This window comes from Cupressus sempervirens, chromosome 11 (genome assembly GCF_028749045.1).
Source record: "Cupressus sempervirens isolate cs-2001-9-10 chromosome 11, ASM2874904v1, whole genome shotgun sequence".
NCBI lineage: Eukaryota > Viridiplantae > Streptophyta > Pinopsida > Cupressales > Cupressaceae > Cupressus > Cupressus sempervirens.
The window spans coordinates 162137614-162154410 of NC_143128.1; the positions used below are offsets into that span (position 1 = coordinate 162137614).

Sequence of the window (16797 nt, forward strand, 5' to 3'; positions counted from 1 at the left end):
GGTCAAGGTTTGCAGGTTTCGAAGTTGAGTGATCAAGTCAGGGTTTGATTCTGATGTCGTTGTGGGCAATGCAATTGTCAGCATGTATGTGAGTTTTGGAAATATGAAGGATGCATGCCACGTCTTTGATAAATTTTGCAACAGAAATGTGGTATCCTGGAATGCTATGATATCTGGATACGTGCAAAACAATAGGGTGGTTGATGCAGAGACACTATTTGACAAAATGCCTGAAAGAAATGTGTTTACTTGGACTATAATGGTTTCGGGATATGCTTAGAATGGAAATATAGAGAAAGCTTGTCAGTTGTTTGACAAGATGCCGGAAAGAAATATTGTCTCCTGGACTGCAATGATTACAGCATATACTCAATCTGGGCGTGGAGATGAAGCCCTGGAACTTTTCTTTGAAATGCAGAGGATGGGCACAAAGCCGAACCAAGCCACCTTTTCCACCATTCTCAGTGCATGTTCTATTTGCGCTTCTCTCAAGCAGGGTAAGCTAGTTCATCTTGGCATTGTTAAGTCAGATTTGGAATTTGATGTCATCACATGGAGTTCTCTTATTGACATGTATGCAAAATGTGGCAGCATATGTGATGCATTGCATGTGTTTCAAAAGATGCCACATAGAAATGTTGTGAAGAAAGCCTTAAGTGGCTTGATGTGGAGTACATAGATCTATATTATCAGCATAGGATAGATACGTCAGTACTATTGAACAAACAATCCAGGAACTCAAAAAGCTTGTGGAAGAGGGAAAAGTAAAATATATTGGACTGACAGAAGCCAGTGTTGATACCATTAGAAGAGCCCATGCGGTGCATCCAATTACGACTGTTCAGCTTGAGTGGTCCCTTTGGACCCATGACATTGAGGAGGACATAATCCCAGTATGTAGGGAGTTAGGTATTGGCATAAGTTTCAGAAGACATTCTCACTAGTACAAGGAGTTCTTGGCTACGAAAGTTTTAGAGAAATATGGAAATTGCTAAAAAAAATCTATATGTTAAAAAACACAGCAGAAAAATAAAACCTTCAAAGAATACCGCACCCATTGTCAAACACTTCAGAATCCAATATGCAGTTGGGAAGTGATTAGATCATAGTAAAAAAGATATCTAGATAGGAAAACCTTTTGGCGGCAAGCCTGCCAAAGGGGGTTAGATGAAAAACTAATATAAAATAAGAAGTAACCTGCACAAATTAGAGCACACAAAAGTTAATCATGTTTGGGGGTAAACCAGCCAAACCCAAAAAAAATTCAATTTCTTCCATCTTAAGAAGATTTTAAAAAATTAGCGAAATCTCTCTCAAGAGTCTCCTTCAAATCGTACCTTCATGCAAACACTCAAAACAAAGATTAAACTTCTCTGATACCATGTTAGAAATGGAAAAAGAAATCTGTAAATAAGCAATACCAGGAAAGAATCTAAGTGAATAAATGCATGAAAAGATATTACCATAAAATCAGAGAGAGAAAGCTTCAAGTTCCAACACCATGAGACAAGATATTTGGAAAGGGGAAAGCAAAGAAAACCCCTTGTGACATTATGAATGAGGCATGAAAAGCCTAAGAAGGAAGAGAGAGAGAGAGAGAGAGAGAGAGAGAGCAATCGCTCATACAATAATTGAGAAGAGGAAGAAACCTCATTGTTAAGAAATGAGAGAGGAGGGTCATCTCTTAAATAGAGATGATAGAGAGGAGTTAGACTGTAACTCCCATGTCTATGAATGCCACCATTCATAAGTGTGTGAGGCCAAGTGTGAGATTCCTCTTAAGGAGGAATAATCTAAATTAGAAATTACAATAAATATTTGTCCTCACATATTCCACTAGATGACAAAATAAGATGTAGTGGAAAAAGGACAAAAAAGAAATATATTAGGATACCTTGGCTTATATCCTAATATATTATAACAATAAAGAAAGGAGTTCTAACCTTGGTTTATAAACACACCAAGGAAAGATTGCAACTTCTAACAACATCCTATATGGGGAGATGTACCTGATAGAATTTAGAGGAAGGTTATCAATCCAATGATAACATATCCACCTATTAGTGCTGATTTAGTCTTCTTATTTAGGCATTTAGAGTTAATTTGTATGTATTTTCTTGAAAGACTATTTGTTCACTAACAAAGGTTAATGGAAGCAAAAGATTGTGGTGGATATAGGGGTTTATAATGAGCCACTAGGAAATATAGGAGTAGAGTCATTAAAAGGAAAGGCTTTAGAGGTTGACTAATCAATGGATGTTATTAGAGCATTGATGAAATCAACCACAAAGTCGGATGAAATTTTTGTACCATATGAATATGATATAATTATTAACAATCATTGGTCATATATGAATAACTATGCGAATAGTTTTGAGATGGCTCGAATATTGGTTGATTGCTTCTTTGATGGGGACAATGGAATAAATGTAGTGGTCACAATAGATTCTTTATCAATCCAGGTTTTAAAGAAATTCCAACATCATGTTTTTAGAACATAGAGTTGCAAGCCTCTCAATACCTTGAAATTCAAACCCTTTTGGATAAAGTCATAGAAGGTGAGATAATGTTAGTAGGTAAATCAACGATCGAGGTAAAGGATAAAGCTATAGAGAATAATACTAAGTCTCTTATATGTTTTATTCAAGACTCTAGACCATCAATAGGATATAATCTGGAGGAAAGTGATGAATTGAAAAGGGATCAAAGTGCAAAAACAAATAATGAGAAAGAAACGCATTAGTTTGATGATGATCCATCCAATGCTTTTAAGTCGAGAGGAAGGTAGATATAGGTCTGACTTTAGAAATAGAATCATTTGTCTGATTGAAAATCTTGCGGATTTATTTGAAGGTGTCCAAGATAGTGGATGGAATATTTTAGATTTGGACTCATGTTATGAAACCCAGGATGAAGATGTTGACCATGATACTTTTGGATTGCAAGATAAATTAGATAGCACCAAGGGATAAGTCAAACTCAATCTCAAATATTTACACTGGAAATAGGGGAAAAAAAGAAAAGGGGAGGTAGACCAAATAGGATTGAGTTGGAATTGGCTAGTAATATAGTAGACTAAACTAAGCTATCGAGATTGGGAAAAGGCTTTACCTTTTCCCAATAGTAATGACGATCATTTTGTGAACTGTCAAGGGTTGTAATGCCCCTATAAAAATGTGCATGATCAAGCAATGTCTTGATCAAGTGCAACTGGGTATGATTATGTTACAAGAAACAAAGGTGGAGGCAAAAGGCTTAGATCAGTTGACTAAAATATTTTCAAAATGGAATGTGTTTTATGGTTGTTGATGGAGTTTCAAGGGGTCTTGTGATATTGTGGAAGAATGTTACTATAGATGTATTAAAACCGAATATGTACATGGTTTTAAAACTTGTAATTCATGTTTTCGAACCACTTTGAACCTCAATTCAAAGTAGTTCAAAGTGGTTCAATGGTTTAGTTGACCCATCCTATAGCTTCAATACAAGCAAAGTTCAAACTCTGGTTTTGAAATGTTGATTCATTAATTTAGAAAAGTTCAAAGTCTAGCCCCTAGTCCATGATTTAGGATCAGTGCAAAAGTTTGGAGGTCATAATTTGGGGAGGCATCCTAGTCAATAGATAAAATACCATCATGGTAAATCTTCAAGGTTCCTTAGTTCAGAAGTTCAAAGTTCAATCACAAAGATTTAGCTCAACCCAAAGATTGCACTCTCTTCACATTTTCGAGTCAAATTGATCCAATTCCAAATCTATTCTCCTTGTTAAAAGATGCATACAACTTGGTGCTCAGAGTCACATATTGGCATTTTGGATGTTAACATAAAGAAGTCATGTTCCGTGCAACCTTAGAATCAATGACAATTTCCCCTATGCTTCATCAACATTTATGCAATTCAACAGGGAGAGCGATGCTCATGAAATAAACACAATGAATATTGCATATCAATATGAAGATGGATAAATCTGCCCTACATTTTCAAAAATTCTACAGTATTGTAAAGTGAGCAAAACAAAGCTAGTGTCTCTAATAAAAGAAGTTTATGATGCTGGGCATTGTTATTTCATGGAAAATCATATTTAATAGCTACTCTATAAAGTACCACAAATTCCTGCAAATATCCAATGGCATTTTGTTGGGGCACCTTTTGAGTAACAAGGCAAAACCCCTTCTAGCAAGTGTGCCCAACTTGTATATGGTTGAAAGTGTGGATAGTTCCAAGATTGCAAATCACCTTGATAGCATTGTAGCAAGTCTTGGAAGGGCACCTTTGAAAGTTTTGATGCAAGTCAACACAAGTGACAAAGAATCAAAATATGGTGTTGAGCCCTCTAAATGTGTCTAGCTTGCCAAGCATGTCAAGCAAGAGTGTTGGGATGTGGAATTTTGAGGTCTCGTGACCATAGGAATGTTGCACTTTTCATTCTGTTACTACTATGGAAAGGTTCCAAAATCTTTGTGGAGAGTTTGAAGAGGTAAATATGATCATGACATATTTTCTGGATTGTAGAATAACTCAATACCTTCTAGTTGACAAGAGAAGACCATATTGAAGGCTTCAAAAATAGCTTGAAGTGATTGATACACGACATCAAAGACATTGGCATTATCTACAATTCAGAGTGGAAGCAAACAAGTTGCTCTCAGACATGTACGTTACATGAAGATGGCATTAGAAAGTAAAGAAAAATGCATTGGATTCATGGGCAGAGTGGAAAAAGGTACCCCAAACTCGTAGCATAGACCAATGAAGGATGAGCTAATAAGGTTTTCAATCCTCTGCAATCTTTTGATCAAATGCTCAAGGAATGCAAGCAATATATTGGTTTCACTCATGGACTAACCGATAGGTTGTGAATATAACCACGATGTTGTCTCCAGCCATATGACCCATAAGCTCAAGCTTTGGGTGATATATGTTCAGGTTTTTGCCAAAAGTGCATATGAATTGCTTTATACGAGGCATATACTATAAAGAGAGACATAATTGCATAAATTAGTTTCTTTCACAATCCTAAGAGGCATGGTGAAATCAAACTTGATCACAACAGAGCACAGCCTTTGCAACATGAAGATGGCATATCACTGGCTTTATCAAAGTCGACGCCAATGGAAAATTTCTAAACTCAGTTCTCATTGACAGAAAACTCACAATCTATGCCACCATCAAAATTCACTCTTAGTAGAAGAAACAAATGACTGTCACCGGAGATAGGGAGGAGACTGAACTTCAGGCATGTGGTCATCTCGATCCATGTGTAGTACCTAGAGCTGTGTCGATGGTTAAGATAATGATGACTTTGGTTTTGGCTGATCAGTTGATGCAATAGTATGTGCAGTGTGAGTTGTTTCCTGTTCATAGTTCACTTCAAGCATCAATGGATATGAAGCATGTGATGCCATTGGGAGTGGCCCTTTAGAATGGAGAAATGACATTGAAGTCGCAACTTTGTTTTTAGATCTCCTATGTTATATTCTGAGAAACAATAAAACTATGAACATTGCTCATTTGGAGTTGATATTATTTAACCACCTCATTGAAGTATTAGTATCTATAGAAGATCATATATGAGGAAATTGTAGATATCAACTCTTTTTCTATTCTTAGCATTTAGGCATTCAACATATGCTATATAATAAAAGAGAAGGTTTTCTTGGATGGAAGGAAGAATGTCACATTTCCAAGTACAATCACCGTGATATCAAGTCCTCATTTTCAAATTATATGTCATTTGTCAGCATGCATATGTGATAGGGGCTTCCTATTAGTAAAGGTAAAAGACAATGTTTATCATGATATTAATAGGTGGAAAAGGGGAAACCATAAGTGCACAAAAAATTGCAGTTATTTTTCTTCAGAGGGAGATATCTCATTGTCATGCAAAGATGTGGCAGAGCATGAAGGAGCTCACAATTGCAAAGAAACAACCAAAATAGAAGTGTGGACAGTTTGATGATTTCGTGCCAAAGCAATCAGATAAAGTTTAAAAAGTTAAATTATATGTCAGTTGTCTAAATAAGCACATATTATGAGTTATATGGTGTTTAGAGAGGTTTTAGATTTATCCATAAAGGATTAATTTTAGCATTGTGGCTCACTATTAAATTTTAATGGTACATCTTCCTATTATAAAGTTGTATTTATAATTGTGAAAAAAATTATAAATATTGGTGGTGATAAAGAAAGTTAATCAAGAAGAAGAAAAAGTTATAAAGACAAGAGAATAAATAGACTTAAAAGAAAGGTGAGTCATAAAATCTTTCAAGAATCAGTTATGAAACTAAAAAGCCATGAGAAGTGAAAGGATAAATAAGCCAGCAACAACAGAGAGAGGGGTTCCATTCTTTTTCTACTTCTAAACTGTAGATTGGGTGCTCCAGGAAGGAAGAAGATTTTCCAAAATTGTTCCATTTTCTTGAGAGACTATGAGAGGTAGAGCATGGGCAAATTTTCTTTTTCTGAACTGTGTGTCTGAGACAGAGATAAGATTTTGGCGATTGATGTAATATTATGAAAGGAGTTTCTATTTTACTTTAAATAATGGTTTGGCTGTAATGCGTAAAAGAGTCTTTATGGTCTTTTACAGTCAGGGAAGGGAGGTTGGAGGTCAAGCACATTAAACTTCAATTATAATGTATTTTTCCTTCCATTGATCATGATTTTTACGTCATTTTCAATTTTCTTTGAAATTACATTCTGATATCATTGTTTCCTTATTACACTATCATTTCAAAACATCTTTCAAAGCTTTGATTTTAATTCTCTTAAGAAGATAGAAGACATGTTTTTCATTTTCATTATGTAATGCAACATTCAACAAATGATCCTTGTGTTATCTTTTGGCCTTTGTTTTTCTTTCTTTTCAGTTATTAGGTTCTTGCATCTAAGTTGTATTTATGGATAGATGCTTGATATCCTTTTGTGCTTTTTGGTTAAAAGCATTCATAATTGATTCATTGAATATCTCAAATGGGGAGCTGTTCCTAATAAAATTTAGAGGAAGGTTATCAATCCCATGATAACCTATCCAACTGTTGGTGTTGATTTGTCCTTTTACTTGGGCATTTAGGGCCACATTTGCATACATTTTCTCAAAGGACAATCTATTCACTAATAGATTTTTGGCGACTCTACTAGGGAATCAAAGTGAAGATTTAAGCACCTAACATTTTCTTCCTCAGTTTTATGATTATCTTCGTAGGCAAGAAATTGGTGACTCTATATGAAGACCATGCTAGATATGGAAGTCATGAGAAAGCCAATGCCAGACCCTTCTCTCTTGGAGCTTTGTCAAATTGAAGATAAAGTGTTGGGTGACTTTGTGGATAGATTTAGAGAAAGTATTTCCAAGGGTATTCAAAAAAGCATAAGCTTTGAAGATGATGCAAAATCTTGGCTACTGTGGAAAGGCCTCTATGGAAGATTTCATAAGTTGAAAGATTTGCAAAACCTTGAAGAGAAGGTGGCTTGGTTGAAAAAGCATTTGGAGGTAGATGATGATGAACCTCCCATTATCTTAGTCTCGCCCATGTATCTCAATCTCCTTGTCATGAATGACCAAGAAGTACAGCCAAAGTTACTCCATCCTCATGTTGGTCCAATTTCAATGGATGAGACTATATGCGCTAACAATGGAGAAATGGTAAGCAATCATGGTAAAATTTTATCTCAAGATCTTTCTTCATCTCATGTACAAATTTTTACAGTAGGAGGTCATGGTGATTATTATTTGCCTAAAGATTTTGTTGAGATGCTTTCTCGGGTGCTTTATCTGAAAATGAATATTTAAATGTCACAAAAGATTGTGAGGGTATTGGTTTTTTGAATGAGAATGTAGAAAAAATCCTTTTCTTGAATCTTTTCATTTTGAAGATATTGTAGCAACAGATCTTGTAGAAAATGCTCATTTTAATGGAGGTGCATTCAAATATTTTTCCCCATGTCTTGAAAGTTTCAATTTCAGGAATATTGATAGTATTCTTGTTTCAAAAATCCCTATTGGTGAGAAAGTAGACAACTTGCCTCCGGATTTTAAATCATTCATCTTTGATGTTGATCATCTTTCTTTTAAAAATCTTCTTCATGAAAGGATTCAGAATAACACGTAGCTTGAAAATGAACTTCCTATTTTTATGAAGAATGAAGATAATTCCTCGTGCTTGCAAACTAGTGATCAGCCCATGCAAAGACTTGTTCCGTTCAAGGATGAAATATGTAAAAATGACCAGGTGAAAGTGCATGATGAAAATCTTCTTTCTCATTATGAAGATACTGAAACTAGTAATCAGTTTGCAAACTACCCATCTGAAGCATCACTTGATCAACAAGAAGAAATCATTGGCAATTTTTTTTATATATTCAGCCGGAAGATCTCTCTCAAACAAGCCCTTTTGATGGCGATTCAATTCTTCATAGAGATGAGACAAAGATGCCTCTAGATAAAGATGCCTTTGTTGAACTCCTGCTGGAAGCAAAGAAATATGAAGCTGACTTTCAATCTAGTAGCATCTCAGCTGATATGTTCGGGAATGCGATTCTCGATGAAGATGAAGAGATCATAGGCACATTCTTGTCATAACTCAAGCTGGATCATTTCTTTGATGATGTTTAAGGTATTTCTTCAAATCATATTCAGAATGATACATTCATTGACAATTTTTATTTTCATCCATCTATGTACAGTGTTGTTGATTTGGATTGTGGGAGAAATACTGAAACATATGATGACATCTTGGAAAGAGAAAGGGATGGAATTTTTAATGACAACTCGTTCCTTGAAAGAAATGAAGAAGACATATATCTGAGGGTTGATCCTATGTTGAAGGAGGCGTCATTATGGTTGCAAGCTGACTATAATCATGTGCGAGAATCGAATCTTCATGACAACATTTTGAGACGTTATTCATCATCTCTTGGTGAGCTTTCTTTATTTCATGTTTTTCAGCTTGAGGTGGAATCAAGTCTTGCCAATGTGAGGGATCAATTCTCAAGTGAAGGAGAGTACTATGATGAATTGTGGCTATTCGAAAAAGAATGTTGGATCAGCATATGCATGCACGCAGTCAGTTTGAAGTTTGGCATCAAAAGAGTCATCAACAAGCAATGGTTTGGAGCTATTCTATTGAGATGCGCTTTGCTAATTTGAAAAGGCTCCTATTTCTCTCAATTGGCAAATGGATTACTTAAACTTTTCTTTCTTCCAGTCTTTATGGTAGGTCCTCTTCCGACCTTTGTAAATATTGTAAATAAGTTTTTGTTGTGCGTAGTGGTAGTTGGAATAATGTCCAAGCTTCAAGCTTACTAGTAGTTTAGGTGTTTGTTGTCAATTTTTGTTTTGTTGGTTTTGCCTTGCTCCCCTCTGCCCTCTCTGTAAGCAGCTCTCAGTCTTCTTTTCTTATTGACTCTATTTGCCCAATGGAAAAGACAATCATCTTTAATTAGAGATTGTTGGAGTTCTCTGTTTTTGCATCAAAAACAGTCCCTCAATTAGAGCCCCTATTAGTACCCAATATGGACATGGTTTTAAAAATTATAATTTGTGTTTTCAAACCACTTTGAACCTCAGTTCAAAGTAGTTTGGAGTGGTTCAATGGTTTAATTGACCCATCCTATAGGTTCAATGCAAGCAAAGTTCAAACTCTGGTTTCAAAATGCAGATTCGTTAATTCAGAAAAGTTCAAAGTCTAGCCCCTAGTTCATGATTCAGGGTTAGTGCAAAAGTTTGGAGGTCATTATTTGGGGAGGAACCCTAGTCAAGAGATAAAATACCATCATGGTAAATCTTCAAGGTTCCTTAGTTCAAAAGTTCAGTGTTCAATCACAAAGATTTAGTTCAACCCAAAGATGACACTCTCTTCACATTTCGAGTCAAATTGATCCAATTCCAAATGTATTCTCCTTGTTAAAAGATGCATACGACTTGGTGCTCAAAGTCACATATTGGCATTCTAGATGTTAAAATAAAGAAGTTGTGTTTTGTGCAACCTCAAAATCAGTGACTATATTCCCTATGCTTCATCAACATTTATGCAGTTCAATAGGGAGAGCAATTCCCGTGAAATAAACACATTGAATATTGCATATCAATATGAAGATGGATAAATCTGCCCTACCTTTTCAAAAATTATATAGTATTGTAATGTGAGCAAGATGAAGCTAGTGTCTCTCATAAAAGAATTTTATGATGTTGGGCATCATTATTTCGGGGAAAATCATATTTAGTAGCTACTCTATAAAGTACCACAATTTCCTACAAATATCTAATGGCATTTTGTTGGGGCACCTGTAGAGTAACAAGGCAAAACCCCTTCTAGCTGGTGTGCCCAAATTGTATATGGTTGAAAGTGTGGATAGTTCCAAGATTGCAAATCACCTTGATAGCGTTGTAGCAAGTCTTGGAAGGGCACCTTTGAAAGTTTTGATGCAAGTTAACACAAGTGATGAAGAATCAAAATATGGTGTCGAGCCCTCTAAATGTGTTCAGCTTGCCAATCATGTGAAGCAAGAGTGTCAGGATGTGGAATTTTCAGGTCTCGTGACCATAGGAATGTTGGACTTCTCATTGTGTTATTTCTATGGAAAGATTCCAAAATCTTTGTGGAGGGTTTGAAGAGGTAAATATGGTCATGGCATATTTTCTGGATTGTAGAAGAGCTCAGTACCTTCTAGTTGACAAGAGAAGACCATATTGAAGGCTTCAAAAATAGCTTGGAGTGATTGATACACAACATCAAAAACATTGGTGTTATCTACAATTCAAAGTGGAAGAAAACAAGTTTCTCTCAGACATGTACATTACATGAAGATGGCATTAGAAAGTAAAGAAAAATGTATTGGATTCATGGACAGAGTGGAAAAAGGTACTCCAAACTTGTGGCATAGACCAAGGAAGGATGAGTTTATAAGGTTTTAAATCCTCTACAATCTTTTGATCAGATGCTCAAGGAATGCAAGCAATATATTGGTTTCACTCATGGAGTAACTGATAGGTTGTGAATATAACCACAATGCTGTCTCTGGCCATATGACCTGTGAGCTCAAGCTTTCGGTAATATATGTTCACATTTCTGCCGAAAGTGCATATGAATTGCTTTATACAAGGCATATACTATAAAGAGAGACATAATTGTAGAAATTAGTTTCTTTTGCAATCCTAAGAGGCATGGTGAAATTGAACTTCATCACGACAGAGCACATCCTTTGCAACATGAAGATGGCAGATCACAGGCTTTATAATAATCGACACCAAATTTCTAAACTCAATTCTCATTGATAGAAAACTCACGATCTATGCCACCATCAAAATTAACTCTCAGTGGAAGAAACAAATGACTGTCACTGGAGATAGGGAGGAGACTGAACTTTAGGCACATGGTCGTCTTGATCCATGTGTAGTACCTAGAGTTGTGTCGATGGTTGAGATTATGATGGCTTTAGTTTTGGTTGATCAGTTGATGCAACAGTATGTGCAGTGCGAGTTGTTTCCTATTAATAGTTCACTTCAAGAATTAGTGGATATGCAGCATGTGACACCATTGGGAGTGGCCCTTTAGAATGGAGAAATGACATTGAAGTCGCAACTTTATTTTTAGATCTCCTACTTTATATTCTGAGAAACAATAAAACTATGAACATTACTCATCTGGAGTTGATATTATTTAACCACCTAGTTGAAGTATTAGTATCTATAGAAGATCATATACGAGGAAATTTTAGATATCAACTCTTTTTTTGTTCTTAGCATTCAGGCATTCAATGTATGTTATATAATAAAAGAGAGGGTTTTCTTGGATGGAAGGAAGAACGTCACATTTCCAAGTACAATCACCATGATATCAAGTCCTCATTTTCAAATTGTATGTCATTTTTTAGCATGCATATGTGATAGGGGCTTCCTATTAGTAAAGGTAAAAGACAATGTTTATCATGATATAAACAGGTGGAAAGGGGGAAACCATAAGTGCACAAAAAATTGCAGTTATTATGCTTCATAGGGAGATATCTCATTGCCATGCAAAGATGTGGCACATCATGAAGGAGCTCACAATTGCAAAGAAACAACCAAAATAGAAGTATGGACAGTTTGATGATTTCATGCGAAAGCAATTAGATAAAGTTTAAAAAGTTAAATTATATGCCAGCTGTCTAAATAAGCACATATTATGAGTTATATGGTGTTTAGAGAGGTTTTAGATTTATCCAAAAGGGATTAATTTTAACATTGTGGCTCAGTATTAAATTTAAATGATACATCTTCCTATTATAAAGTTGTATTTATAATTGTGAGAAACATTATAAATATTGATGGTGATAAAGAAAGTTAATCGAGAAGAAGAAAAAGTTATAAAGACAGGAGAAAAAATAGATTTAAAAGAAAGGTGAGTCATAAAATCTTTCAAGAATCAATTATGAAACTGAAAAGTCACAGGAAGTGAAAGGATAAATAAGCCAATAGCAGCAGAGAGAGGGGTTCCATTCTTTTTTTGCTTCCGGACTGTAGACTAGGTGCTCCAGGAAGGAAGAAGATTTTCCAAAATTATTCCATTTTCTTGAGAGACTGTGAGAGGCAGAGTATTGGCAGATTTTCTTTTTTTGAACTATGTGTCTGAGATAGAGATAAGATTTTGGTGATTGATGTAATATTGTGAAAGGAGTTTCTATTTTTCTTTAAATAATGGTTTAGTTGTAATGTGTAAAAGAGTCTTTATGGTCTTTTATAGTTAGGGAAGGGAGGTTGGAGGTTAAGCACATTAAACTTTGATTATAATGTATTTTTTCTTCCACTTATCATGATTTTTATGTCATTTTCAGTTTTCTCTAAAATTACATTCTAATATCATTGTTTCCGTATTACAGTATCATTTCAAAACATCTTTCAAAGCTCTTATTTTAATTCTCTCAAGAAGATCGAAGACATGTTTTTCATTTTCATTATGTAATGCAACATTCAACAAATGAACCTTGTACAATCTACTAGCCTTTGTTTTTCTTTTTCTTTTTTCAGTTATTAGGTTCTCACATCTAGGCTACATTTATGGATAGATACTTGATATCCTTTTGTTCTTTCTAGTTAAAAGCATTCATAATTGATTCATTGAATATCTCAAATGGGGAGTTGTACTCGATAAAATTCAGAGGAAGGTTATCAATCCCATGATAACCTATCCAACTATTGGTGTTGATTTGTCCTTTCACTTGGTCATTTAGGGTCAAATTTGTGTGCATTTTATCAAAGGACAATCTATTTACTAATAAGATGTTATACTTTTAGCCCAATGAGAAAATTGGCAATTAATGGAGGTTGCATCTAAACAACTTTTGAGTTAATTCTATACTTTTAATATCTATGGTCCTAATGATACAAGTCTTAAGAAATAGTTATGGGAAACTATCTCTTTCGAAATGAATTTTCTAAGGAATAAGCTTATGTTATTATTTTATCGGTTGAGAAAAAAGGAGGCTAAGGTTGGATGAGTCAGAGACAAAAAGACTTCATAGAATTTTTTACTTCGCAAGGCTTAGTGGATGTATAGATTCGTAATAGGGATTTCACATGGACTAATTGGAGAGGTGGATTTCTAAATATTGATGAGAATATTGACCAATTCATGCTTTTAGGATATTGATGTAAGGCTAGGTGGTTGTGTAAAGTTAAAATTCTACCCTTCTCGGGGTCTGATCATTTCCCTATTTATTTGATAATTTGTGAGGATTCAACACCAAAGTGGCACCCTTCATTAGCATGAATGTTGATGGTATGACTATGGGGGAGTGTCCTAGCATTTTTGGAGACATGATTCAGAGGTTGTGTTTTGCATACGTGAAAGAGTTTTTCATTGATGTCAACATACTAGTTATTCTATGAAGACTAGCAAACTAATAGACATAGTTTGGCTTCATGAGGTTTGAGGAATGTATTTGTGCTTATGTAGACTTGGGATAATGTTCTATAGAGTGTATTTATGATACAGTTAAGAGTGTGTGTGGAAATATGAATTTTGGATAGAGTTATGATTATTTTAGTGATGGCAACATTCAAACAGTGATTCTAGATAGCATTTACTGATATTTGGATTGTATCTCCTAGTAGAGATAGAATTTGGTTAAGCAGACTTGGACAGAGGTAGAAGACATGATGAATATGTTGTGGTCAAATGTGCACATCCTAATGAGCATCAATTGAAGAGTTGTGAGCATTGTGAACCAATATTTTTTGTAACTATGTAAAAGAGTAAAGATGTAATGTAACGTGTAATTGTAATATCTTAGGTTGGTCCTTAATTATTATTGTAAGTTGGGAAACCTCAAGGCCAACTCAATAATTTACTTTAGAACTTTATATAAATGAAAGATTTTTTCCTTGGTTATGATTATTAGTGAGACCTTTTTTTTGATATGCAAACTTGTGAATGAGATCTAATGCAGACATTATGTAATTCATGAAATATTGTATTATGCAAACTTACATGCAAACATCTTTTGGATCAAAGAATTAATTGGTGTAGTTGAGGCATGGTGACTATTGAAATAATTATTTGATTGTATGTTGTCTTTGATGTTACACAAAATATGAAGTCTTTATCGAACAATTGGTGTAAGCTGAGCTCACTAGGGCATCAAAGGTAGTTTCCTATGTATGTTGAGCAATCAGTGATAACCAAGTTCAGAGACAGTATTGATCGAGCTTAATTGGTTAATCAAGCAGATTTTGTATTAACCAAGTTCACTTGGTCACTAAAGGAAAGTTAGCATGAAGTCAGTATGTATTGAGTTGGGTTGGTTAATGTTAGAACTCTTGTTCTAATCAAGTTGGTTTGTTAATGAAGGATTCTTAGTGTTGACTGACTACTCAATTTTGTATTAGCAGACTATCAATATATTAAGTCTGATAAATTTATTAATTAATACTAGCCAAATTAAGGGTTAACATTTGATTGATTAAAAAGAGTATTCAAGGTAGCTTGACAAGGTGAATCATATATATGAAAGGTCAAGTTGAGGATTGAATGTCGAATTGAAGAAGATGAATAAAGGAAGCAAATTAGAAGCATATTTATAAAGGGTAGAGCATCTGAGTTGATCGAGCTACAAAGAACATTCTGATCAAGGAGGATCAAGTAGTCAAGCTAGAACTTAGATCTGAATCGGCAAAGATAGTTGCATTAGCAATCAAGTCAAGTCATTGTTACTCTCTAATAATTGTAGTAGTGAATTAGACTCTTAACAGAGTTAGCCTAACATCTATTTGGAAAATCCTCTAGCAAGGTGGCATTTCTAGATTGAATTTTTTGAAGACCTCTAACAAGGTCACTCCTAACAGCGTGAATTAAATCCTCTAACAAGGTCACACCTAACAGTGTGTTTTGTAACCTTTAACAAGATTGGCTCTTAATAGGGCTCACTTTAGAAGATTGAAAAATAATAATTAGTTGCAATTGGCAGTTTTCCCAAATTGGGTTTCCACATTAAATCTCGGTGTCTCTTATGTTCATTTTATTTCCCTTATGTTTCGACAACTAAGTTAATAAAGGCTAATCACATTAATATCTTAAGTTATCTGTGCTAACCGAGTGACAGTAATATATTCAGTGTTAACCAAGTTATAGTAAAATATTCAGTGTTAATCGAGTTACAACAAGTTATTAGTTTTATATTGTATTGACATCTTAAAGGGACTTTTGGATTTTTTTTTGTAGTAATTGATTCAGCCTGTCCCTCTCAGTTACTCTCCATTTCCAACAATTGGTATTAGAGCATTTGGTGCTTACAGATAAGGTTTCAAGGACCTAAGCTCAAGATCAAGATATCTTACAGAAGGGAGATTCCTAAGCTAAATAGAGCTAACTTCCGAGCATGGTAGGAACTCATGAAGCTACATTTTGGCAACCATTGAAGACAAAGGCCTAAAATATCTAGATAGAAAATATGTGTCACCTATTGCATCTTTGTCTATGTATCAAATTATGGAAAAGTAGAATCACAACATGATGATGATTGACATTGCCTCTACTCTGAATTATCTTGAATTTGATAAAGTCAAAGATTGTCCTACTACTCATGAAATGTGGAACAAGTTGAAAGATATCTATGGAGGAGAATCAAAATTGAGCAACGATCATGCAACATGGTTAGAAGGTTATGAAGATTTATGTGGTCACCTAGTCATGCAGTTAAGAGCATGAAGCAAAAAGAAAATAGCAAAGCAGCAATAAGGCATTTGAACAATGTTTGCTTGGTTGCAAGACTAAGGTGTTAAATATAAAGATAAATAACAAAGCAATGACCAAGGGTTTCGCACAGTCACAAGGAGAAATGAAAGTTAGCATATAAGCCTTATGAAGCTGTGAACAACCAACTAGTCTATAATGTTCACATGGTCACAACATGAGAGTTTAATGGTAAAATGACTATTGAAAATTCATGATTACCAAAAAGATAGGCATTGCCTAAAAAAATACAAAATAGATTTTGAAAGCTGGCAATACAAGTGCCATAAAGCCAGATTGTCATGCTTTTGGAGTTTTTGGGAATTCTCATGCATTCCAACTTAAAGACATCATTAATGCTATTCTTTTGCTTAGCTTCTATTAAAAAGGTGATGCAATAGATTTCTAATTACAAAATTCACAAACTTTCAGAGCCCAAAGAGAATTGAGCGCCAAGTTGTTTTTTAAAGATTTTACTTCCAAAAAAAGTGTTGAAGAATGGGAATGCAAAGAAAATGGTGTAGGATGAAGGAAATATAATAGCTCAAGTCATTGTGGAAGAAGTTTCACAAGGTGTTGAGAAACCCAA

The 16797-nt window shown here is 34.7% G+C and overlaps 1 pseudogene; it reads left to right on the forward strand.

Moving 5' to 3' along the window:
* Window positions 1–319: 319 nt before the first annotated feature.
* LOC149528694 (subtilisin-like protease SBT6.1) overlaps window positions 320–16797 on the forward strand; it is a 28420-nt pseudogene continuing 11942 nt past the window's right edge.